The sequence below is a fragment of the Anabrus simplex genome, chromosome 2 (genome assembly GCF_040414725.1).
Source record: "Anabrus simplex isolate iqAnaSimp1 chromosome 2, ASM4041472v1, whole genome shotgun sequence".
NCBI classification, from domain to species: domain Eukaryota; kingdom Metazoa; phylum Arthropoda; class Insecta; order Orthoptera; family Tettigoniidae; genus Anabrus; species Anabrus simplex.
In genome coordinates this window covers 962,477,535-962,502,051 of record NC_090266.1, presented here as the reverse complement: position 1 = coordinate 962,502,051, position 24,517 = coordinate 962,477,535, and the positions used below count along the sequence as shown (strand labels likewise).

The 24,517-nt window shown below is 40.9% G+C and overlaps 1 protein-coding gene across 2 annotated transcripts in view; it reads left to right on the top strand.

Annotated features, from left to right (window-relative positions):
* Nucleotides 1-24,517, top strand: part of LOC136864578 (obg-like ATPase 1) — a 481,779-nt gene that overhangs the window by 38,712 nt on the left and 418,550 nt on the right. The window lies entirely within an intron of this gene.

The window sequence follows — 24,517 nt, the reverse complement described above, 5'->3', positions numbered from 1 at the left end:
TAAGTAAATTTCAATTCTACTCACCCTAATTACATGTAGGTGAACTCGAGCCAAACGGTTTTACTGTAAGTTTCTGGATTGAACGTGCGTACACAATTCTTGTTTTCTCTTTTTAAATTTACGATGGTCCGCCTCTGTGGTGTAGTAGTTAATGTAATTAGCTGCCACCCCCGGAGGCCCGGGTTCGCTTCCCGGCTCTGCCACGAAATTTGAAAAGTGGTACGAGGGCTGGAATGGGGTCCGCTCAGCCTCAGGAGGTCAACTGAGTAGAGGTGGGTTCGATTCCCACCTCAGCCATCCTCGAAGTGGTTTTCCGTGGTTTCCCACTTCTCCTCCAGGCAAATGCCGGGATGGTACCTAACTTCAGGTCACGGCCGCTTCCTTCCCTCTTCCTTGTCTATCCCTTCCAATCTTCCCATCCCCCGCAAGGCCCCTGTTCAGCATAGCAGGTGAGGCAGCCTGGGCGAGGTACTGGTCATCCTCCCCAGTTGTATCCCCGACCCAGAGTCTCAAGCTCCAGGACACTGCCCTTGAGGCGGCAGAGGAGGGATCCCTCGCTGAGTCCGAGGGAAAAGCCAACCCTGGAGGGTAAGAAGAAGAAGAAGAAGAATAAGAAGGAGAAGAAGAAGAAGAAGAAATTTACGATGGAAGGTAGAGGTCTCGCGGCTTTAACTATTTGCATCTTTTCATCAAACGAACGGCCAGTAAATGGCTTTTCAAACTGATTTACAATTATATCCGTTTTAGACTCATCCATCGTTAATACCACATTGCGCAAAATATAATAAAACACCATAAACGAAGAATAGCACAGGAACAGCACACACAGAATGAACTCACTAATCAGCAAAACACACAATGAATTAACTCACTAGTTAGCCACAACTTAAGCACTGGAGGTAAGTCACCCCAGTGGCATTGGTCAGTTTCGTCACGTTGGGTTCTCGCTAGGGGGTAATCTGTGTGTCCCGTTCGCTGTAAACATGTCGACTTTCTCCAAGTTGCTAACAGATGGCAGAGGGTAGCACGGGTATGGGGTGACAAATTCTGACCAAGTTTCAATTGCAGCGACATCGTTCGGAGGGTTTCAGAACTACGTCTGCCACTGAATGCAATTTTAAGATTGAATGCCTTACGTCGTTAACTCCTGCATTTGCTGTCTCTTTCTTCCGAGAGTGGAGTAGACGGCGAGACTACACCAGCACCACACGTAATCAAGCAACGGAACTAGTACAGTTGCGCGGACCTTTTGAACTTCTGAGAGATGAAATCGTTAATATTTGACCTGAAACAACCTAAAATCGTAAATCAGACAGTTCTTTGTGTTATCATAACGCATGCAATGAATGCCTTGCATTCAAGGAGAATACGCCCCTGGTTGTATTGTTTTAGTGCAGTTATTAACGTTGCTAACATATGTACACTATATGAGCTGTTTCATTATTATTATTATTATTATTATTATTTCTAAAAATTGTTTTCATTACTGCTAGCATTATTATGGCCCATTAAAGGCGGCGTATTAATTTGTGAAATGTGTCGTGCATCTGTGTCCGTGTACTTTAATTGGCGATATTTGAGCTGTGTTGTGTGCCAGAATATTTAAATACTTTTGACAATCATGCTTTTGTGTTAGTCAGTAGTCCATTTTTGCTTATATTTCGAAGTCTTACAGGTGAAGATGGTATTGTTTCTCTAGACAGTTTTTGAATTTCCATCAACATTCTTTCGTTCTACTGTCATGTGCCCATTTTTGGATTTCCATCAAAATCATTTCGTTCTACTGCCGGCAAGTACCCATTCAGTTGAGCCATGTTCTTCTCAAAACAGCTGGTCTCGTTTCTGTATCGTAATAACAGTGAATATGCGGCATGGATTTTGTATGCAAAGTAACTGCCGGAAAGATACGCTCCTTTATTTGTTGTTGGTTACAAACCAATTACATCTTATTGGGACTAATCTGTATCCGTAAGTTACTGGATCTCCCCGGAGCCTTCGGCGCCATAACGTTTAATCAGCGCTACTTTCATTGCCTTGCCTAGTCGTAACCTCTGGGAAATCAGTAAGTAGGCTCCATCTACATAGTTATTCTCTTTTTCAGTGTCGTATTGTTATTTGGTTACATGATATGGAAAATAGTATAATTCCTTGACTCAGGCTGGCGCTTAGAATTCCTTCTATTCTGAGATGCGTCCAGCCTCAGTACGGTATTTTGTGGAATATGCAGTATTTCGTATATGATGTTCATTGGAAGTTCTCATCCTCTTTGTGTCACGATGTTTTAGATGGAATCGTATAGCTATTCCCATACCTGCTTTTTACAACCTTTTCGTGGATTATTTACAGAAAGATGTATAATTACACGAGAGGATTCAGTAAATTTAATGAAATTGTAGTCAGCGGTTTGTTCTATGCCGAGACTTCGCCGGAATTAGAGGCTTATGGAAACATGCAGTGTAACATTTTGGAGTTTGAAATGAAAATTAAGATTTCCAATTCTGAAGTGATATAAACAATTATAATGTTATTGGCTTTACGTTCCACTAACTAATTTTACGGTTTTCGAAGAGGCTGAGGTGCCGGAATTCAGTCCCGCAGGTGTTCTTATAGGTGTCAGTAAATCCACCGACACGGGCTGACGTATTTGAACACCTTCAAATATCACCGGACTGAGCTAGGGTCAAACCCGCCAAGTTGGGGTCAGAAGGCCAGCGCCTCAACCGTCTGAGCTACTCAGCCCAGCAAAGGTAAAAGACGTACAAGTAAACGAGATCCCACTGCTAGTTGCAGACTTGCGGAGACGCTTAGCTCATTCACAGAGGGTAGAGAGAGGAAAAGCAAACGTTTACGGCCCCACGAGGTAAGCTTTAAGTTTATCCGGTGAAGAAATGGCCATGGATGGCACGAAAATGGGACGCACTGCGCGTCACAAATCATAGGTGTCCGTAAAGAACAGAAGGAGAGACCTTTAGCTCAGTAAGTTGTAGCCATTCTCTCACGTGCTCGAAAATTGCGTAGCTTGTCTGACAGTCGTGATGCTCCAGCTGAGTCGTCCATTGTTTCCATTTGTACCGGACTTTTCCTTTCTCCAGTCCAGTCTTTACTCTCGAGGTAATTTTCTTTTCTTTTCTGACCCCAGCGATCGTTGCTTTTCGTTGTCTCGACGTGTTTCACTTCCCTAACGTCGGCAGTCCTTCCGACATTTTATTCGTCACCTACTTTCATTTAAGGGTCCGATCACCTCTTTCTTCGGTCGCAGAATGCCATTGCTGCTTTTACCACGAGGGTTCGAATCTACCATCTCCCGGATGAAAGCTTGAGGGTACACGACAGTACCACATACCTCCTGTGACGTACATATTCTGGACACGTTTTTTCATAGGATGTTGTAATTTTTATGGTCAGCTGTACAAACAAGTTTTGTGTGGTACCGTACGCAGTGATCTGAATGGAGGTTTATTTCTTATGATAAGTTAAGTGCCGATTGATAATATCAACACAGGGACAGAGAATAGAGTAGAAGAGTATGAGAGAGAAATGGGTATCTTTGGAAAAGAGGAGCGGGAAACCGTTTTTGGATTTGTGCTGGTTATGTAACAGCCGTTTGAAATTCATTCTCCAAGCACCAGACTCTTTGTCTTTACATTTAGGAGGGCTTTCGAATCAAGGCATCTATGATTAACGTGCCAGTATTTATGGAAATTGTCGTCGCCTATCTGATCTGCAGCAGACATTAGTATCACGAGGCATAAAGTGCAAAAAGCGAGGTCTTTCTTCCGGAGGATGCTATCTGAAAATTTCAGGATTGGGAAATTAGAATGATACGTAATTTTTCCTTAAAGACAGGCAGTAAAAATGCCCAGTACTTCGAAATTTTTTAATAGCGTGTGGCCTCCGGAGAGGCCTAATGCAGGTCTTTCATGTTGACGCCTTATAGGCAACCTGGGCGTCTGTGAGAATGGGGCTCTACCTGTTCTGAATTGTAACGCTAAAGCCGATAATAATAATTTATTGGTTTTTCGTCCCACTAACAGCTTTTACCTCGCAGGAGGTTTTTTACGTGCCAGTAAATGTACTGACACGAGGCTGACGTATTTGACCACCTTCAATTAGCCCTGGACTGAATAATACGTGATTTTTCCTTAAAGACTGAATCGGGATCAAACCTGCCTACTTGGGCTAAGAAAGAAAGCATTTTAACGGTCTCAGCCAGTCAGCTTAGCAATGCTGTCTTCATTTGGTGCACATTTTGCAGCAGATATCGACATATTATTGTGCGTGTTTGATTGGATATTCATCAAATTTATCAGATTCATCCGCCGTATGTTCCCACTCTCCAATAGTAGGCATCATACGATGAGGTCTGGCGTTATCGCACATAACAAACTCGAGAGTACCTCTAAACATACACGGATGACAAATATGATACCATGACAGTAGCGCACACTGGCTACAGCAGATATCGATTTTTTGTGGACGAAAGCACCTCAAAGTTTATATCTATCCCTTTCTGTAATGTTTGCGATGCACCACTGTACACATTTTCTCGCCACAGTGAAAGTTCAGAATCTCCGCTGAGACTAAATCTACTCTCGTAGATAAAGAATATCTTCATTTCATTTTTATTCTGTTCGCCTCATCTGTTACATGCACCACGTTAAACGATGTGTCGATAACAGGCCCATATGGGACACATCGTTCTGATCGTCGGGCAAATAGTCCATATTTTATAATAGTCTGGCTGACGTGAACCGAGACTTCATGAGTCCTGTCTTTTTGTAATATTGTGTGCAAAGCTATTGGCAGACTAGTTTCAATCCCTCTGGCTTATAGGAGTATATAGAAGATTTCAGTCGGCAAGATTTTTCATGGACGACTCTCATTGGTCCGCCATTGTACGATATGCTAGTGTCGACCGGGGCTGCACAAGTGGAGAATTCACCGGGCGAGTTGGCCGTGCGGTTAGGGGCGCGCAACTGTGAGCTCGCATCCAAGAGATAGTGGGTTCGAATCCCACTGTCAGCAGCCCTAAAGATGGTTTTCCGTGGTTTCCCATTTTCACACCAGGCAAATGCTGGGGCTGTATCTTAATTAAGGCCACGGCCGCTTCCTTCCCATTCCTAGGCCTTTCCTGTCCCATCGTCGCCATGAGACCTATCTGTGTCGGTGCGACGTAAAACAAATAGCAAAAGAAAAAGTAGAGAATTCGATGCCAGCCCTTATTTCTAATCCCGGGATTTCGAGATTATACTTAGTCAATCCCGGGATTATTGCGGTATTGAGGCTTACAAATAAAAAATAAGAAACTCCTGCAGAAATCAGCTCTTTAATTCATAAATCAAAATTTAGAAAAAAATCAATGTATTTTACGGTTTACACCTAGCTAATCTAATCACTCTAAATAGTCAGAAAGCCAGACTAACCAGATTTAAGACCACTCAGTCTCTTTGTTAAAGTTATTCTTCATTAGGAATCAGTGAGATCTCCTTAAACTTACATAAAAAAATAATAAAAAACTTTATGTAATAAACTATGAAAATAAACTTTGAAAAATAACAAAACTCTCTCTTAGCATCGACTAAATAGACGACTTTCATGTAACAACATAGTAAGTAGGTAGTAAGTTTCTTAGCAAGAAGTATTTAAAAATATTAATCAGTCACATTTCCCTTAAATATAAAGAAAACTAATGTAATGCGAACATTCTAATTTGAATTGTGAAAATATAATCTGAGAAATAACAACGCGTCCAGTATCTCATCACCAAGCCTTCTTCTCAATTTGTTGCACATATATGCAGCTGCTGAGAATCCGCGTTCAGGTTCGATGGAAGTTACAGGAATCGTTAGTAAATACTTACAAGCCCGGTCTAGGTTATAGCTCCGAGTAGAATTTTAAGTCTCATATAGGTTCATTTCCTTCTAAACAATTTAGGAAAAATCATTTTCATTTACTGCTTCAGGAGACATCATGATCATGCTGTTTTCTATTTCCAACTGAAGCTTTTCTTTGAGCGTCAAATCATTTTTCTGTATTTGTAGGTTCGACTTGCGTATTTTATTCTTCCACTTCGTCATTTTTTACCATTTAATCTCTCAATTAAAGAAACAATGTTATTTATTAATCAGGACTTTTGCTCGTACTTGGAAATGTACGCTTTATTTCATCATCGAATGCCAACGCCACATTGTCACTATGAGGATTTTGTAGGTAGCATAAAACGCCACTCAGCTCATTTCTTCGGCAATCTTTCATGGGCTTTTGTAAATGTATCCTGAATTTAGAAGCCTTATCAAAGCTATTGACATTTAACTGCTTAAAAAAGAAACTTAAGGGCAGCATCAGCTGTGCATAAATTCGCATCTGTGCGACAGTGTTTCTACAGTTCATTTGACTGGCGCCAAAACTTCAATGATTTCATCGATCAGTTCGAAATCGGACTCTTCCAATTGCACTAGATTATTCAAATCTATAAACGCCGTTTTGACGCTTTCGGAAATGCAAAATGCTCGAGCATAGTGTAGAGGCTGATCTATCTGGGTTTTTTTTTTTGCAATCAAGCAGTAAACTTAACTCTTTGCCGTGCTCTATCTTCACATATTTTTGAAGAATGGTTTCATTCTTCAACGACACTCTTTTGAAAATAAGAACTACTTTGCGAACTTATTTTATTACACCCTTGATGCTCTGGTCATTCGTCAAATCCGGGCAATTTTCTCTTTCTTCAAGGGCTAATTCTCATTCAAGATCTTCGTCATCATCATCTGAGTCTGCATCGTGGAGCTCAATGGACTCATTTTCTGATGCATCTGGTACACAGCGTAGGCCTATACTTTCTTTATAAAGCAAATCTCAAACGGGTAAGTGAATGCCGTGAACAAAACTAACTTGATGCTCTGCATTGACAAGTTTTCCGACTTTGAGCATGACATATGGACCGTCGGTTACGATTGCCACGATTTCGCAGTCCCGTGAAATATCGAATGAGAAAGGTGCTCTTTTAAAACATCAACACATGTCTCCGCCTTGAAAGATACATCAGTACGAATAAGGCCTAAACTCCAAAACCTTTAGTGCGAATGAATATTTACATTCTCGTATCTTTTGTTAGAAGTCAATGTCCATTCATCAAAGCTCAAGCTAAGGCGCTGGGCTTCATTTTCAAAGCCGGTAATTCAGATTTTATATGTTTTTTTAATTCTGACGACACGGTTACGAACTGTTGAAGCAGCTTTCGGTAAACCTGAATAGCCTTTTGATAATAACAACGCACTCGGTAAGCCATCTAAGGCTGTCATTTGGGCTAAAATGTCGTCTAAAGTGTCAGTTTTAACCAAAGAAAGTCCTTAAGTGAGCTATGTTTTCGCTTCAACGGCGGTGGTTCTTTGCCATTTTGGCTAGTTGATGAAGATGGCCTTGCAGTAATAACTTTTAGCCATGTTTGGTTGAAAGATGAGTGTGTAATATAAACATAACTTCTTAGAACTGGAGGAATTATATTCGTTTGTTATTGATATCCATAATATCAAGTACCTACTAATTACAAATTAACTAAAAAAACAATAAAAGATGCTACTAAACTCACGTAACAAGAAGCGCAGTTTTTATAAACAACCTCTCAGTCTGCTGGCGCAAACGCTACTAAAATCACCTGGTGAAACAAGATGGCTGATGTCAGTGACAAATTGACATTTAAAACGAGATGTCTGACTCATTGATAGGTAAAACGCAATGAGCGTTTCGCTTCACGCAATCTATTTTACAACTTTTTAAAAATGATGTCAATCACGAAAATCGCGGAATCCCGCAAATTTCTGGATTGAAAAGCGGTCGGGATCCCGGGATCGAATCCTCTATGTACAAATTTAGCAGTCACTGGGGTCGCTCATTGCTCATGAGCGGGAAATATAGCGTCAGACGAAGTTCACAGCTATAATTCAGAAACCATTATAAGGCAACACTTTTCGAAATGCAAGTCAATTTTCCCGTTTCGTCCTGACTAACAGATCGCACGTGTGTAGATAACATACTATTCTCAGCGCTCCTGGTAGCGACACTGAACCTCTATGTTGATGGATTATGCTGTTGTGACAACTTAGCCAAATTATCACCAAATGCAGACCACCACAACGTGCTTGTGGCCCTCACGCTGCCCAGGTCAAACTCAGGGCCATTACGTTCTCGCTGTACGTTTGCCTCTACGACTACGTCATTGCCTTCCTCACAACAGCCGCAGCCCTTCCCTGTCCGCCGATCGAATTCAGGGTCAGCAACTCTACAAACCGACCGGCAAATCCGAAAAAAAAAGTATCGTCTCTTGTGCGTAAACCTTCCCGGCTTTCTATCAGAACTTTTCCAGGGAAAAAGTTCTCGCGCTTATACAACCTGGTTGCAAAAACCTTGAGTTGAGTATGTCGATAAGTAGTACCTGTGTAATCAGCTGTTTTCTAGAACGAAATTATGTAAACGCCTGATCCATTCTTCCATGTCAGACGTTCACATCAAAAACAGTCTGAGACTAACCAGTATGCAGAACCTGTCTCCAAACATGGAAACATTCATCCATCGGAAATTGGTAACTTACTAGACGTCTCGAAGCCGTCTAAATTAAATGTGACAAATACTTTAGTATTTAAATAGCATGCCGTTTTCCGTTTTATTTATTCTTTTGGTTTGTAACTGATCCATCGAATTTGCTTAACTATGTGTTCATAATTTTTCATAATGTCCAATGTATTGTTGAACAGTAATGTTCATTAAGTTTGTTATTCACATGTGTTTTTCACTGAATTCGATCTGAATAATTTATTATGACCTTACAACACAATGTACTAATTCAAAAACATGACTTCTCTACGTTTGTATCATGTCGCAGTTCATGTTCTTGCAAACGTACATCTTGGGAACATTTTCAAGGCATACACATGAAGGAGACGGGGAGGGGGTTGTGTTATACCTGCGTGCACTGGCGTGCCCTAGGGCAGCCCATTTGTGCAAGCCTCACCTATTGTTTTCACTAGGATTCTTTTACATGCCAACATAAACGACTTAGTGTGCTGTGGGTGTTCTTGTCCTTAAACATCCAAGGATCCTGACCAGGATTGAGTCCGCGTACTTCGGAACAAGAAACAAACACGCTAACCACCTGTGCCGAAAGTAGTAGTTATGCACATTCGGTGTGATAACATACACTAGTGTCCAAAAGTTAAACATAATCACTAAACGAGACCATACCGCCTGATAGGAATGTCAGACAGATTGCTGGACAAACGGAAGCTGACTCACACACCATATGTCACACAACTTGTCCAAAAAACAGTGTCAGAAAGGTTTTGATAGCTAAGGTACACCTTTGACAACAAGTAACAAAACTTGGCAGTGTCTTCCACAACAAAATGTGCTGTTAAAAGGGTGTATGGTTACCCCTAACGGCCACACATGCTTCGCAGCGACGTGGCATGCTCTCTATCAAGTGGTCCAAGACCTCTTGTGGCAGTTGATCCCATTCCACCCAAAGGGCAATGCGAAGGTCTTGGAGGGTTCTTGGTGGAGGCTGACGGGATGCAATTCGTCTCCCCAATGCATCCCAGGCATGTTCTATAGGATTCAGATCCGCAGACCTCTCTGGCCAGTCCACGCGACGAATGTCTTCCCCAGCCAGAAATTCATCCACCAGAGCAGCGCGGTGCGGTCAGGTATTATCATCCATTAAGAGGAAGTCTGGACCAACCGCACCTCTGAAGAGTCGGAACATGTGGTCTCAGTACCTCATCCCAGTATCTCCGAGCGTTAACAGTGTTCCTACCGAGCTTGATAGCTGCAGTCGCTTAAGTGCGGCCAGTATCCAGTATTCGGGAGATAGTAGGTTCGAACCCCACTGTCGGAGCCCTGAAGATGGTTTTCCTTGGTTTCCCATTTTCACACCAGGCAAATGCTGGGGCTGTACCTTAATTAAGGCCACGGCCGTTTCCTTACCACTCCCAGGCCTTTCCTGTCCCATCGTCGCCATAAGACCTATCTGTGTCGGTGCGACGTAAAGCAACTTGCAAAAAAAAAAAAAAAAAAAAAAAAAAAAAAAACCAGTGTTCCTCGGACGACCCATGAAGATGTGCAGGTCCGTACGGCTATTCAACATGATGTCACTCCACACCATGACACCACCATCACCATACTGGTCCCGTTCCACGATGTTCCTGTGGTTGTATCGGCTACCCGGTTCTCTCCAGATTAATGTGCGACGGAAATTGTTCTGCAAACTGAAACAGGATTCATCTGTGAAGAGGACATGCCTCCATTTATTCATGGTCCAGTTTCGATGTTGACGGCTCCACAGCAAACGGGCCCGTCTCTGTGCTGGAGTGAGCGGGACGCACATCGTTGAACGTCGGGCAAACAGCTCTGCTGTTCTGAGCCTCCGGTACACAGTTTGCCGGGAAGCGGCAACCCCTGAGACGGCTGCAAGCTCCGCCGACAATTATCTTGCAGGTGCGCTCCGATTTCGTCGGATGGTTAAGGCTAGGTATCGGTCCTGCTGTGGGGTAGTTACCCCTGGTCGACCTGGTACTGGCCTACGACTAACATCTTCTGTGTCTCGAAATCGCCTCCAAAGCTTGGAAATGACACGTTATGGCACATTCAAGGATATGGCGACTTCGGTCTGTGTCTGGCCTGCTTCCAGGCGGCCCCTGCAAAACGGGATCCAGATGGCGTTGTTGTGCCATTATGTTGTCACGTTCACCACGAGGCTACACTCCGCACACTATAACAGGGCAAACTCGACTGAGGGAATATGGGGCTCAGATACTGGCTGTGTTTACCTTGAGGTTACGCCGCTAGTCAAAGCAGGGAACACTCCTTTCCTATACAGAGTGAACACGTAAGGTTGGTAGGTGCATATGTCGTGCGATTTGCGGTCTATTTTCTGTTGCCCTGCTTACTCGTAACTTATTCTTAACTTTTGGACTCTAGTGTATTTCGTCTGGCTTCTTGGCTGAAGGGTCCCAGTACACACATATCTTCATTTACACACAACATACAGTACTGCACTGTCGCAGACACACGTGATCCGACCAGAAAGCTGGGCCAAGTGCACATGTGAGATACCGATCGCACCCTTAGCTCCACCAGGATTTTCTACTTTCACACCAGATAAATGCTGAAGCTGCACCTTCATATTGGCTACGGTCGCTTTCTTCCCAGTCCTAGCCCTGCCTGTCCTCTTGCCGCTATAATACCTCTCTGAGTCGGTCCGACGTAAAATACAGTAAATAGAATATAATGGACTTGTACAAATTGTTATTAACACTGTAATACATCTTGCCTATGAGAACTGGGCATCAACAAGGAGTGCCAACCGTCACATACATACATACATACATACATACATACATACATACATACATACATACATACATACATACATACATACATACATACATACATACATACATACATACATATTCGTTATAGACTGTTATGCCTTTTGAGCGTTCAGTTTGCAAGCCTCTGTGAATTAATCTCCAACTTGCAACTCTCTCTGTCACCTCGCTTATTTCCACACCTCTTACCACGAAGTCATTAGGTAGTGAGTCTAAACATCATCTCCTTAGGCTCCCACTGCTTCCTTTATACTTTATAACAGAGTCCATGATTATCCTCGATAGTCGATCCTCCATTCGCCTCACATGACCCAACCACCGAAGCCTGTCTATACGCACAGCTTCATCCATCGAGTTTATTCCTAACTTGACCTTTATCTCATTATTTCGAGTTCTACCTGTTTGTACTAGCAATCATTATCGCAATTGTCATAATTGTTACTTCTGACATATGATTAAGATATACTACATGCACCCAGCTTTCACCCCCTTACACTCCCTGAAAAGACACTGATGTAAATGTATTTTGTCCGAGTTCTGTCTGTCTCTCTTTTGCCATATTGCCTTCTCTAGATCTACGAGACATGGGCATAAATGTCTGTTCTTCTCGTAGCATTTTTCGATTACTTAACGCGTACTGAAAATCTGGTTCTGATAGCCCGTGTGTTGTGGTCTGAAATCATCCAACTTAATTCTCCACCATTGATCGTGCCCTTCTTTACAAAACTCCGTTGAACACTTGCTTGGTATACTGATAATTGAAATACCTCTATGTTTCATGCAATCTATTCTGTTCCCTTGCTTATAGCTAGGTGCAATTATTGCTTTCGTCCAATCGGAAGGTACCTTCCTCAATTTCCATGCTAATCCTATGAAGCCATTTCACCCGTTCTTTCCCACTGTATTTCACCGTTTCATGTCTGATTTCATCTATTCTTCATGCTTTACGACCAGAGTTGGAAGTAATTGATTAAAAGTAATTTAATTGCTTGTGACGATTACTTTTCTTAGTAACTTTTACTCGTAATCGTTACTTTCCAAAAATTTAATTTTTACTCGTAATGTACTTCATGAAATAAAACTGCAATCGTTACATTCCAGTAATCGATATACGTCGCATCGAGAGCTTAGCAACTTTGGAACCCCAGCACTCGCAAGGCGTCGCGCCAAATGTATAATTCCAGGATATGTCGCGCACTCGTTCATTTACTGGCAGGTTGTCGTGGTTACTGGTTGAGATTTAGATAATCGTGTACTACGTGGCTGAGATGGTGGTGGTGGTGGTGGTGGTGATTTTTATTTAAGGAGGAAGTACAAGTGGGCAACCATCCTCTACTATCACTAATCAGAAGAAAAATGGAGGAGATCCGACACTTCGAAAAGTGAACGTGTTGGCAAAAGAAAGAGAAGGGCCCCGAAGGGCGCGAAAATGAAAGACTCTCTAGGCTTCGGAAACGTAATATCGTCGGGGTCGGTAAGGAACAATAGTTGTCCGAGGACACTGACTCAAGTAAATGGAAACAATGCTGGACTCACCTAGCGGAACTGTTACCGGGTTTCGTGGATCAGAGAGAGGTGAAAGAAGGTGCAGGCTTGAATGGGTCAAGCTACGATATTAAAATGCATATAAAACTTTAAAATAAAAGTTATATTTCTTTTCAGAAAATCATACTTAACAACATTTTTCACTTTGTGAAAACAGCAGTATATCAAGTACAATGGCAATTTTGATATAAGAATAGAAAACCCCAGAATAGGGAATTTAACACTTTGGGGCTTCAAGCCTCTAATTTACAAATTTACAATGTCGCCATTGTAGCGTTTACTTCGACACAAGGTTCCAGAGCACTTTGCTCCAACCGTTACAATTTACAGCCTTCCAGAGGCACCCCTGAATATTATAGTAATTTCAGCAATCTCAGAAAAGAGCTTACATGCTCTCCAACTTCATCCAAGGAGGCTGTGCTCCCAATTTCTTACTGCCTACTCAAAGCAACATTACACAACAAATCTTACCATTTCTGGTCCCTCTAGGCCCAACCTACAATTTACAAATTTTGTACACAGGGGTATCTATTACCCAAACTACTGGGCCTTCGTGGAAATGAGAGATAGCGTTCCTTAAGGCGCTTCTTTTAAATGTGCGGAGTTGAGGTGTACCTCCCGATACTCGTAATCGTTATTTTCCAAAAATGTAATTTTTACTCGTAATGTAGTTCATGAAATAAAATTGTAATTGTTACATTCCAGTAATCGATATACGTCGCATCGAGAGCTTAGCAACTTTGGAGCCCCAGCACTCGCAAGGCGTCGCGCCAAATGTATAATTCCAGGATATGTCGCGCACTCGTTCATTTACTGGCAGGTTGTCGTGGTTACTAGTTGAGATTTAGATAATCGTGTACTACGTGGCCGCGATGATGGTGGTGGTGATTTTTATTTAAAGAGGAAGTACAACTGGGCAACTTTCCTCTACTATCGCTAATCAGAAGAAAAATGGGAGAGGTCCAACACTTCGAAAAGTGAACGTGTCGGCAAAGGAAAGAGAAGGCCCCCGAAGGGCGTGAAAATGAAATAATATCTAGACCTCGAAAACGTAATATCGTCGGGGTCGGTAAAGAACAATAGTTGTCCGAGGACACTGATACAAGTAAATCGAAACAATGCTGGACTCACCTAGCGGAACCAGGGTCGCTAACCCACGCTCCCAAGTTGAGAGTCCTTGGTCTCCATTTTAGTCGCCTCTAATGACAGGCAGGGGATAACCGTACATGTTATTCTGCCGCCTCCACTCACAGGGGTTACGTGGTCCAGAATGGAGCCTGAATAAACATGTGACGGTGAAGGGGTTAATGTATTCTCGTATTTAAATATTTGAATTAGTTATCCTGAGAATAATGCAAACACGACATGCAAATTTTAGTTCGGAGCAATAATTTTGAAGGTTCGATTAGTCTCACCTAGTGATGATAGCCGCTTAATATCTCTGTGCTAAATGGCGCAAATTGGAGTAATGCATTTTTCCTTGCAAACTTTGGTATCATTCCATCCCTATGTGAAAATTTGTTGGTGATTCCCTAAACACTCGCGTTTTGTGAAGTAGGCCTAGTTGTAATTGCTATTTTAAGTATAACTTTTTGAAAAAGTAATTAGTAGTTGTAATTGAGTACATTTTTTCTCAGATAACTGTACAATTGAGCCCACTTACTTTTATTTTGTACTTCACCCATCACTATAAACACTATAAACAGAGTTTATTTACCACCCTTTCCACTTCCTCGAGCGTAATGCCACTGCCAACGTTGTTCTTCTCCCTTTGGGACTTCAGTAGAAAACAATTCCTTCATGTTGAGAAGATTTTCAAAGCACCTCTCCCATCTGTCCAGAGATTCCCTAGGACGTACATTTAGTTCACCTGATTTATCCAATACACTATTCATTTCCCTCCTTTTCTTAGTTTCTTTCTTACGGTTCAGAACATTTCCCTTACCGCTTGACTTAACCTTTCCAGATTATTGCCGAAATCTCCCCAGTATTTCTTCCTGGACTCGAAAATGATTTGTTTCGCACTGTTTCTTTCATCTACATACAATTCCTTATCTACATCGGTTCTTGTTTGGAGTCATTTTTGATACGCCTTCTTTTTAGCTTGCAAGCTTCCCTGACTTCCTCGTTCCACCAATATGTTCGCTTCCTCCTATCCTTTTTTGACTTTGGTTTACGTCACACTGCAGAGGTAGATCTTATGGCGACGATGGGATAGAAAAGGGCTAGGAGTGAGAAGAGAGCGACCGTGGTCCTAATTGTGTGAAAATAGGAAGCGACGGAGAACCATCGTCAGGGCTGCCGATAATGGGGTTCAAACCCACTATCCCCGAATGCAAGCTCATAATCTAATTTCTCGTCCTGATTATTTTTTCACCCTTATATGTCTGCAGATAGACCTAACTTTCTCAGTCCTAGGGCTAGTGGTAGATAGTTCTGTGCATATCGGATAGTGGCCACTGTTATAGAAAATTCCCCTGAATACCCGTGATTCTTAATATATTTTCTGAATTCATGTTAGTTATATAGACTGTTGTCGACCTGGTTCCCCTACCTTCCCATGTATAACGAATTCACTACTGCTGATCTAATTCTAGCACAGAAGTACAATAAACTCTTCAAATTTGTACTTGTTTCCATATCTTCTCCACATTTACCTATAACAATCTCATATCCTTCAGTTCTGTTTCCAGTATTCGCATTAAAATATGCAATTAAAAGTATTCTGTCCTTACCGTTGATCCTGACTATGATGTCACTCAGTGTTTCGTAAATCTATTTGCTCCATGTGATGAATACACTGACACAGTTCTCGTCCTAATTCTTCCAATCGCTAAATCTATCTACATTTTTACTCATTTACTTGCATATCAGAAACTCTTTTACGTGCTGTGGTATTCGTGATGAACAATCCTACCCCACACTGTGCTCTTTCCCCTTTTGACACCTGTTAAGAACACCTGATAATCTCCTGTCTGTTCCTCGTTATCTTCCCTTACCCGAACTTCATTATCTCCTAACACGTCCTTCTACTTTCTTTCTTTCTTTCTTTCTTTCTTTCTTTCTTTCTTTCTTTCTTTCTTTCTTTCTTTCTTTCATAAGCCCCATTAATATTGATAGCATGACATAGAATTCTATTTCGTTCGCCAAGTTGTTTCCGAGAGTGCCTGTCAAATGGCAGTGGAACCGTCACTCTCATAAGTCTGAGGCTTCCTTATAACGTTCTGAGCTCGATACATTTCTGTGAATGAGGATGCTATCGTACTTGCACATAGTCGAAGTTTCTGCACTTGACCGGTTTAAGGATCGCTGGTGGATCGTATAGTTCTAGCCGCCGGAGCGCAGGAGGGCCACGGTTCAGCATACGTCGGAAATGCCTAGTCTTATTCCATAGCGATTGGTATCCCGACTCTCAGGACCACTTGCTAGGCCACTCATCTGTTGCCCATGGTTCACGGACTAGGACGTGACTACAGAAACCCGCACCACGAACGATGTATACACAATGCCATATTTGATGTTACGTTGTACGAATACATGTGTCAATGTTTGTATGTACCGTGTATGTGTACAAGCGTTGCCTTGTTGAAAGACTGTACTATGGTGCTGTCTTTTGAAGGCAATAAATAAGGACGTAGGATGCCACTTATGTACGATTATGTCTTCAGCGTCCCCTCAATGACCACCGCGTGTGACGTGAAATCATACCTTATGGCGCCTCTCACCGTAATGTCAGGGGTAATTCCGGTGTGTTTCTCTCCACAACATTGACATGATGCATCTTGTCCTCCTCGGCGCCATCATACTCGCAAACGATGGTTATCCGTGGTAATGCAGAACCCAAATTCATCACTGACTATGTGACACCACTTATCACTCCTTCCCTCTTAGGACGCATCTCACGCAAGGGACGGTGAATCCGTAGTCCGGTTGATGCCAGGCGTCGAGACGTGGTACAGGACAACACGGAGTGCCGAAGAGAGTCCAGAAACTGTGTCCGGATGGCAAGCGCCGATGCCATGGGTTTGTCTAATGCTTGGCACACAATACAGCAATCCCTCCTCTATGTCATCCGTCTTGTGCGACTGGAACCTTCACAACGTGAGTGGCTGCCCTTATGTACCCATTGGTTCCAACTTAGGACCATTGTGACATCTGAATGCTCAACGTGCTAAGTAATTCCAAGGTACGGCTACCGGTCTTCATGGAGACCCTCAATGCGGCCCCAACATCAGCGTGCTGGCCTTTGGTCACAGGGGTCCCGGGTTCGATTCCCGGTAGGGTCGGGAATTTTAACCATAATTGGTTAATTTCGCTGGCACGGGGGCTGGGTGTATGTGTCGTCTTCATCATCATTTCATCGTCATCAAGACGCGCAGGTCGCCTACGGGAGTCATTTCAAAAGACCTGCACCTGGCGGGCCGAACTTGTCCTCGGACACTCCCGGCACTAAAAGCCATACGCCATTTCATTTCATCAGCTGCTGGTAATGCTGACAAATGTGTCTACGAGACATACCCTATGCTGAGTATCCTTCACTCACTATGTTGTCTCTGTGACGCTCCGCACATACTTAATAACACAATCACTATAATTGTAATGGCACCCGTAATTTACTCTCGTGGTTGTTCTAGATATTACAGATCATTGCAGCTCTTATCATTTACATGGCCAAGGATGTTATACCGTCGTTGCGCCTATGAAAACCGCTATGTGATTATGTTGTGGGAGAAATACTGACCCGCAGCACGTATCTCATCAAAAGTGAAATTACTCTCTCAATACTGAACCTTAAACCTTAGATTACAGAACCTTACCAGCCAAAGTTCTAAGCTGAATTATTTCACATAATTTTCGCAGGTGCAACGTCGATATAGCCGGCCCCGTGGTGAACGGGTAGTATGCCTGCCTCTTACCCGGAGGCCACGAGTTCGATTCCCTGCCAGGTCAGGCATTTTTACCTGGACCTGAGGGCTGGTTCGAGGTCCACTCAGCCTACGTGGTTAGAATTGAGGAGCTAACTGACGGTGAGATAGCGGCCCCGGTCTAAAAAGCCAAGAATAACGGCCGAAAGGATTCGTCGTGCTGACCACACGATACCTCGGGATCTGTAGGCCTTCGGGTTGAGCAGTGGTCGCTTAGTAGGCCAAGGCCCTTCAGGGCTGTAGTGTCATGGGGTTAGTTAGGTTAGCAACGTCGATATACTGTCGTCCCAAGGAAGTTCAACGTGTCTGCAACATCTGAGTGATAAATTTACCTCTTGGGTCTTGGGTGGGGGTGGGGGGCTTTCAGCGATTCGTCATAGCCAAATTACCTTATCCACAACCAAACTCGCGATATTGAGCGTGTTTTATGTGGTTTATGTTACAAAATCGCTGGTTCTGATGACTTAGTACAAGACGATATTGCGATTCTTGCATAATTTTGGTTGAACCAGTGTATCTGTTAGAAGACACGGTAAGTGTGCTAAGTAAATGGCAGATTCACCTGTATTGTAAGAGAGATAAAACAACTCAAAATCTAACATCTCAGTAAAAGCAAGTATTTTGCTCATAGGCGTATATTGAATTCGCTTAGGAGGGCATTATACATTTACCGCATTACGTCCATGTACTGAACCATTCCTTCTGGGTGCTTGCTTTTGTCATTGGGCAGGCTATATATTCCTCTGCATTCCCCTTTTATCTTTGTATTTTAATATTCATTGAATGCATATTGTAAATAATCATTTTTTCCCTAGTGAGTTAGCGTTTGAACGATTATTATATTTATATTACATTATGATAATATAAATATAATACTAATACAATTATAATATAAATAAAACAGAATAGGAAGTACAGTGTATGAAATCCACATCATGTGTGGAATGCGAACTTCATTTTTATTTTCGCACGTACTTACGTGCTATATATTAAAGCAGTACTCGAATCAGGCAATGGAAGAGAAATGAAAAGTCTGTGAAGTCTGCTTTTCATTTTTGACGCAATTAAGCGTCGTACGTAGCCTAATCGTACTTAATTTTAATTCTTGAGGCATCAAACTGCGAACTATAATTTAATGCTAAGTTTATATTTATGAGAAAATTATTGACAACGCGAAATAAAGAATGGATTCCATTTAGAAATCTCTTAACCGGTATCAGTGGCGTTGTCAATTAGTTGCTGACCTTCTGTTTTTAAATAGTGATTTGGATCCTGGCTGAGACCGGTGGAAGTTTTGGGTTTGTTGGCTTCCAGCAAGTTAAAAAAAGCTGTGGAACGAATTTCCAGCACTTTGACGTCTACTAAGAACATCAGAATTTAGAAAGGATGTTAAACAGATAACATCATCGCATCAGAAGCCTGTTCTCTCGAGAGTTTCCTCAATTATAATAATTTATGACTGCAAACTTGGTCATGCTTTTCTTATAGAAGCACTTCAGTTGTAAACTTTGTAAATATTGGAATATAACGTTTTGCTAAACAACGAAGATGACCTTAAGAAACAATAATTTATTGGTCAAGTTTGGGTAATTTTCTATACGTTTAAATACCTAGCTGCCGGGCTGAGTGGCTCAGACGGTTGAGGCGCTGGCCTTGTGACCCCAACTTGGCAGGTTCGATCCTGGCTCAGTCCGGTGGTATTTGAAGGTGCTCAAATACGTCAGCCTCGTGTCGGTAGATTTACTGGCACGTAAAAGAACTGCGGGACAAAATTCCGGCACCTGGGCGTCTCCGAAAACCGTAAAAGTAGTTGGTGGGACGTAAAGCAAATAACATTATTATTATTATTATTATTATTATTATTATTAAATACCTAGCTCACACTGTGTTTGTATTTTGTTATGTTCGATTCTGAATCATTTTCGTCGGTTAAATTATCGGCCATTCTATTCTTGTAGGCCAAAATCGAAGAGCTCAATGTACAAAGTAAACAAACATTGAGCATGGCAGTTAAATGGTTCTCTGCAAACAAGCTATCGGTATATAATAAGACTCAGTCAATGGTATTTCGTACAAATAAAATTCAATCAATTCATAATAACGATAACGAATATATTTAAATCCAAACTTGAACTGGGATTCTCGCATAGATTTTATTTCAAGTTAACTACCAAGAGTAGTGTATCCCTTGAGATCTTTCAGAGATAAAGTTCCCATTAAATATATTTTAAATGTCTACTTTGCATTCATTCATTCACAGTATTCTTCAGTATGGAATTCTGCTGTGGGAAACTGCTGCTGCATTTCTGAAGTTTTACTTCCTCAGAAAAGGGCATTACGTTTTGTAACAAAATTGCATCTGACTGCCCATTGCAGGCCTTTTATTACGCTTTCTACCATGACAGTTATGAATGCACATACCGTATTTATAATGCACTTCTTAAGGTATATGCAAAACCCGATAAAATCAAGCTCAGAAGCGATGTTCACAGATATACCAGGTCATTTAACAAAGTCGATGCATCTCGTTGTAGGCTGCAAAACACAGGTTCAAGCTATTTCATTGCCCAGTTAAAAATACGTAATGAACTACCGTCAGATCTGAAAGAACTATCATTCAATATATTCAAAAATAAGCCGAAGTGATTACACATGCATCCCTTGTACTCAGTGCAGGAATACTTTGAAATTGATGAGTTTATTATATATTGAAATTATACGCTATTCTTAGTATGTGTATAAATATATTTACGGTTTTATTTTGTTTGATAATATTTATTGTATGTAACGAATAAATGACTGTACTTGTATTCTATATTCATCAATGCGTCGACGTTCTAGTAATAATTGAGTAGCTCGCTGTTCAGTCTTTCGTCACAAATTTCAGTTTTCCGATTAAGAACAGTTAACTGCAGGAACTAATTTAACGGTACCCGTAGGAATTTCTAGTTTTGTAGCAAGATGTTTACAATATCCGTGTCTGTAGCCTATTTAAAACTTCTCTCTTTATAGGAGCAGTTATTTCATATCAGTTTTTGTATCTCTCTCACCGATTTAGTTCGATCAGGAAATAAACGAAATGTAAGTCCTCATTTTAATTCTCCTTTGATGCTACATCATTTTATATTGCACATTAGCATTATTCATCCTTATTTAAATATTTGATTATGTTATGCCATTTTAAAGGTTACTCAGGGAGAATAGATTAACACTTACAGAATTTGCTACTTGACTATAAATTTAATGGTACGAGGTTCTCGCATTTAAACATTCGTGAATGGCAACCGACTACTCTATATTACAAAGATTGCATCACATATTAAGCTAATATAAAGTTATGCATTTATTCAACGTTGATATAAGAGGGGCAACGATTAAACAACTATATTATCTATGTACGTATGTATTATACCATTTCCTGGATATATGTCCTTATGAAATATACTGGAAGATACGATGCGACGGGTGTCAGATATGTGCTATTAATTATAAGTTATGGTCAATTTAAATTCCATACTCGGTCAACAAGTCCGTCGTATAAATACAGGATAAAATATTACAGAGATTGCAGTACAAATGAAATTAATATAACGTTATATAATTGCTGAAAATTCATCTGGAAATTTAATGTGTGTTTTATATCTGTTTTATACGTAACTTTCGAATGCGTTTATTTATTTATTTATTTATTTATTTATTTATTTATTTATTTATTCGTGGCTATGTACACACGTCGCGCGTAAGATCCGCTTCTTATCTTCGTTTAATACATTTATGCAGTAATACTATCCCCGCAAAATAATATAATGCAAGAAAGTAAAGTTTAATTAACTTCTAGAATATGAAATGGTCATACATGTATCTGAAGACTGTCACTAACTCAATAACATATCCCTCAATTCACCATCATTCCTTCATAAGTCGTAATTACTTCGAAGATAACGTCCTATTTACATAACAATATGTGCCCCAGTAAATCATTATCGCCTGCTTCCTTGAAATTACCACATTAGAATAGTTTACACTTCATTGACTAATTTTAAAGATCCCTTAACGCCACAGAAAAATCCAGTTCAAATGTAGTACGCATAATATGGCTTCATCCAAGAATTCAACAAAAAATACTTTGAAATATGTATGTTTACATCTACTCGGCGACACATTAAGAATATTTAAACATGGTTTTATTCATAAGAACTTCCTTCCTGAACTGCAATTTCTTAACCGTATAAGATTTAGAAGACTTAATCGTCCCTTTGACCAAAATAAAATTACGGAAATATTACAAAAACCATTCATTTCTGCAGGATCCTAGCAGGATCTCTTCCACGTTTCTTCAAATCTCGGTATGTTCTGCCTTTGTTGATGTAGGAAATAAATACATATATTGCAAGTGCAATCTAAATTCATGAAAAAGAAATTAAACTACAAAGTAAATAAAGAGAAGTAACGTACTTGCCGTTCTGTTGGGCTCATCTTTCGGGATCAGGTGATGATATGCGCTCGTTCCCGTGCCAATTTAGTTATCTACATTATCATTGGAATGAAGGGAGCGTGGATGAGGTTTTTCCCTGGTCATTGAAACAGCGAACTAGGGGCCGATGACCTCAGATGTTAGGCCTCCTTGAACAACAAGCATCATCATCATCATCATCATCATCATCATTTTGAAGGCGTACACTTCTCTTCCCTCGTTGACACTCTGTAACTGAAGGAACTGAGTCACAATCATGGTTCACAATACATAATATTACTGCATACGAATGGAAAAGGAATACTCCCCTGTCAGCTAGTAAAATAGAGCAAGCATGTGCGTAATCGCTGTTCCACACGCTTTTCTACGTCATAAATTCTTCTGTTATAATTATATAGTTGCATACAAGCAATCTATCGCATTCAAAATCACTTTGTTCAACATGTTCCCAAGCCTCGGGACGCCAGTTTAAAAATGACCTGACGCTCACTTACGAGTAGGCCCTATCCACAGAACTCAGTAGACCAGTAACTCAGTAGATATTATTCCTTACCCTTCTCAAAAGACAGTGACAAAATTAACAAAGGATGCTCCCGTAGATTTAGCTTCATCCAGCGTCAACGTCATGATGGGATTCTTCCTTGTAGTCGCTTTCTGACATCATCTGGTGTGGAAAGTTCGTTGTTACTATCAAAATTTCATGAATTACTCCAACTCTGTTAATCCTTATCCGCCCCTATTTAGTCGTCTATTCATCCACGACGTAGGCCTAACAGCTTCATATATAAAACTCCAACGTTTCTTCTCCGCTGTGATAGCCCTCTCTCTTAATTGTAATCAAGCCCCTCATAACAAGCAGTTAAGCCTGAAGTTTCACATTGTCCATCCTTATCAGAATTGTTAATATCATTGTTGGCTTTCTTAATTCAAAATCTTCTGTCTAAGTATACTGGGATTTAAATAGATCGAATTGTCAAAGACTGTGCTGGTAGTATTACATTATTCCTTGGTCCTCAATTTCTTACATAAAATCGCCAACTTTTAGCTGTGTTTCTGGACCTCAAATGAAATGCGGAAATGGGCTCAGTATGTATGGTTACGTACGGTATACGCACTTTTATTGTGGAATTGCATGAAGCTTCAGTACTAACTGGAATGAAGGGAGCGTGGATGAGGATTTTTCCCCGTCATCGAGACTGCTAACTAGGGGGCCGATGACCTTAGATATTTGGCCCTTTTAAACAACAAGCATCATCATCATCATCATCATCATCATTAGACTGCCAACTAATGTATCAGTCTATTATGGAAAGGTGTGTAGTGTAGTACAATGCATTTATGGGGGTGGTGTTGATTTTGGTGATTTCGAAATTGATACAAATATACATTATTTCTACTTTTAAATATGTTTCAGACGACTAAAAGCAATGCGCCCATTTTATCATGTTCAGTGAAAATTACAGATGTGTTCAACTGGACACAGTAGTGTTCTGTATGAATTATTTATGGTTACCAGTGATCTTATCGAGAAGTTTTAGAGTTCAAAAAGTTCAGCGCGGTTATGTCATTACACACAGCATGGTTGAAAATTAACCAAACGTTTGAAATATGTTGACTATGAAATCTAAAGCATACCTAAAAGTAGAAAAAATGTTACGCGTGATCAATTTTTCCATTACAAACATATTTTCTCTAAATGTGGTAACCAATTCAAACTTTATAAGTGAATACAATTAAATCTACAGTCATAGGAAAAAGTATTCGTACACTTAATACTGAAACAAAAAATACTTCATTTAGTACACTTATTGCCATGTACGTTGTATAACATAAATAGGTTAGCTTTCTGTACACTATGTAAAGACATATACACCATAAAACATACAATTGATGGACGTCCCTGCCATTAATACATAAATAAATGAAAATGCCTTGATTTCATACTCATAAAAAGTATTCGTACAGTCCGGTTTTACTTTCATTCCCCACTGATTTTAGTGCGTATTTAGTATTTGTTGGCAATCCTTTTGATTTTACAATGGCCTCAAGCCGCCTAGGCATTGAATGAACTAGCTTGGGGGTGAAGGTGGGGGCAATCTTATCCCATTCTTCCAAGAGAGCCATTTTCAATGCTGGCTTTGATGAAATATTTCTTGTGCCCAGTCTCTCTTTACGATAAGCCCGTACATCTTCAA